Source organism: Protomyctophum parallelum, assembly GCF_964188405.1.
Source record: "Protomyctophum parallelum genome assembly, chromosome: 12".
Classification (NCBI taxonomy): Eukaryota; Metazoa; Chordata; class Actinopteri; order Myctophiformes; family Myctophidae; genus Protomyctophum; species Protomyctophum parallelum.
In genome coordinates this window covers 1,698,582-1,701,522 of record NC_139712.1, presented here as the reverse complement: position 1 = coordinate 1,701,522, position 2,941 = coordinate 1,698,582, and the positions used below count along the sequence as shown (strand labels likewise).

The 2,941-nt window shown below is 41.0% G+C and overlaps 1 pseudogene across 1 annotated transcript; it reads right to left on the bottom strand.

Annotated features, from left to right (window-relative positions):
- Positions 1-251: 251 nt before the first annotated feature.
- On the bottom strand, positions 252-2,928 carry LOC310868155 (cytochrome P450 2K1-like; annotated as a pseudogene). The gene is made up of 7 exons: positions 2,773-2,928; positions 2,240-2,402; positions 1,530-1,705; positions 1,034-1,213; positions 806-947; positions 484-670; positions 252-374 (listed from the first exon to the last, which is right to left on the bottom strand). The product of its transcript is annotated as a cytochrome P450 2K1-like (transcript).
- Between the last annotated feature and the right edge of the window lie 13 nt (positions 2,929-2,941).

The window sequence follows — 2,941 nt, the reverse complement described above, 5'->3', positions numbered from 1 at the left end:
GAATAATAGATCTGTTTGCTTTTACAGTATCAAACTCATAAAACCCATAACATGAACTTCATGTTCAATGACATCATGGGTCGTTTTTGAAGAGGATGTTATATCTGCTATGAAGGGCCATGTGAATGAAGGTTATGAGGTAAAATGTCAGTTAAATGACAGTTAAAAAGGATGTATTAATGCAGATTATAACAGTGCAATGATGCAACAGTGCAATACTATTTCATGAAAACAGATCAATTATATCAATGTCAATCTCTCTTGACAAAACGACCCTCTTGATCCAGAAAATGATTGGGGTTAAATGTGTGTGGACTTTCCCATTCAGTCTCATCATTCAGAACAGAAGCGAGTAGAGGAATCACAGGAGTTCCCAGCTGTTCCCAAAGATAACAGGTCTATTACATAAACCCCCAAAACAATGACCACCATTTTCAGAGGAACATGTTTATTTAGAAACAGAACATTTTGAAAGTAATTTACCTTCTTGATGAAATAGCCCTGGAAGGTGACATCTTGGCTAGTGATGTGAGGAATTGACAGAGGAGCAATGTTGGATACTCTCTGGATCTCATGGATAACAGCATCAGTGTATAGGGTAGGTTCTTCCTGTCCTCCACAAGCACCTGACGATTTTCAATTACCCTGCTAAGCTCTTACTGAACCTCATCTGAGAAATAGGGAAAGGAATAAAGGAATGATCCTACAGTCTCATAAGAACTTTAAATAGAATTTCACCAGAGAAAGCTATAGTATTTGTCGGCTCATATTGGTCATCGGATGTGTCATAGTAATGTCAGTCTACCTTGAATATGAGGGTACTTGGCCATCAACAGCAGACCCCATCTAATTGTATTTCCTGTAGTATCAGTTCCAGCTCCAAACAAATTCATCACACTGTAGACCAGGTTGTCATCATGATAATGTGAATCCATGATTCCAGAGTCCTAAAATCAACAGACAGGTGACAAAGTAAAATAAGTGTTGATGGGTACAATAGTAGCGTAAGAGCACTACTAGAATTTGCATTTACCTCCAAACCCTTCTTCCGCATCAGGAATGAATCTATAAAGCCTCTGAGCATTTGAGGGTTCAGAGTTTCCTTCATTCCCCTAATTAGTCTGCTTATCTCCTCTCTGTTGTTTTCAATAATCTTCATCAGGAGCCTCCAGGTTTTCATCCAAGGGCCGAGCCAGGGAAAGACATTGTACACCTGTAATGCAAAATGACATTTTAAAGTTAGGGTTACACCATGGTTTCCATGACATGACTAAAAACTCCTTCAGTGCCACCTAGTGGTCACCAGTTTAGGCTCTGAGTGCCAGATCTCCCATTATAAAAAAAAGAGGGCGTTTAAAAAAAGAAAAAAAAAAAAAAAAAAAAGAATTAGACGTCTTTACGGGCATGGCACTCAGTGCATAGTTGATTTAGAGACGGGATGACGTCCCTGGCACTTACAGATGAAAGACTATAATAACAGATTGTACTACACCTGAATGGCAGCTGACATTTTTTTTTGGCATTATGACTTCCACTGTTGACAACATTTGGTTACCTTCATGTTTTTCAATTGTGTCAATCAGGTAATGACATTCCTCTATGATGTTCTCTTCACTCATCCTCTTTCCCATGCCAAAGTCTCTCAGGTTAGTCAAGGCAAAGCGCCTCATCTCTTTCCAGGACTTACCATTGGAAGAAAGTATACCTATACGCTAGAGTTCTCAAACTCTGCCCGAACCCGACCAGGCCCGACCCGACCCGACATTTTAGGGCCGGGCCGGGCCTAAAATGTATGCTAATCAGTAGGGCCGGGCCGGGCCTGGGGCTCCATGAAAAAATATATATATTTTGAATTTGTTTAGAATAATAAAAATAATAGTTCTGTTCTGTCTGTTTGTGTATTTATCTATTATGAAGATGGTGCTGACTGGCATTTCACTTTTACAATGTGTAGAGTTTTCAAATTCTGCACAAACCCGACCAGGCCCGACCCGACCCGACATTTTAGGGCCGGGTCGGGCCTAAAATCTATGCTAATTAGTCGGGCCAGGCAGGGCCTAGGGCCTGATCAGTTAGGGCACAGTTAGGGCCGGGCCTTAATTTTCGGGCCCGATGAGAACTCTACTATACGCACACACACACACACACACACTTTTTTTTTTACAAAAACATTAGCCTTGTCCAAGTCAGAAAAGATGTGACAAATGAACTGAGTTACACAAAACATACAGAACTTTACCATGCCCTTTATTGAAGTCATAGAATACAGGAGTGATCTCTCTGTCTCCAAACTCCTCAGCATAGTTGACCAGAGCCTGTTTGACTGTCTTGTATCCTGCCAGGACCACTACTTTCTTAAGTCCAAGGTGGATTGTGAACACTGGTCCATATTTCTTGGCCAGCTACAGAGACAAAGTGTGAGATGTGTGAAATGATGCTCTACAGCAGTGGTTCCCAAACCTTTGAGCTGAAAATATCAGATCTACAAGTTCAAAACCTGTCGCGATGCGATACTTTCCGAGCTTGTAGATCTGCTATTTCCACAAGTTCTTCAACTTTTTTTCCTTTTTTTGCGAGTGAGAACTTCCCAATTGTTTTACTTTTTCAGAAATTCTCTGGAAACAGTGCTCAGAGTGCAATATGTTTTAAGACACTCATTTGATAATAATGTTCACTTACAGTGAGTGAATATAATTTCATTTACAGGTGTTTTTGCTTGTCACAGACGGTATGAAACAAAGGAACACATACATATGGTTAACACAATCTTACATGACAAAGGGAGGTGTGTATACTACTGAGATCCAGCTGCAGTAGGTTTCCAAGCAGAGGCAGAGGCCTGGGTCCTGGAGGTTCCTTCCTTTGTTCCTGGCTGCTGGAGGAGAGGAGGTAGAGAACAAACAGGAAAACAACAGCTCCCAGCAGCATGATTGAACTGGGA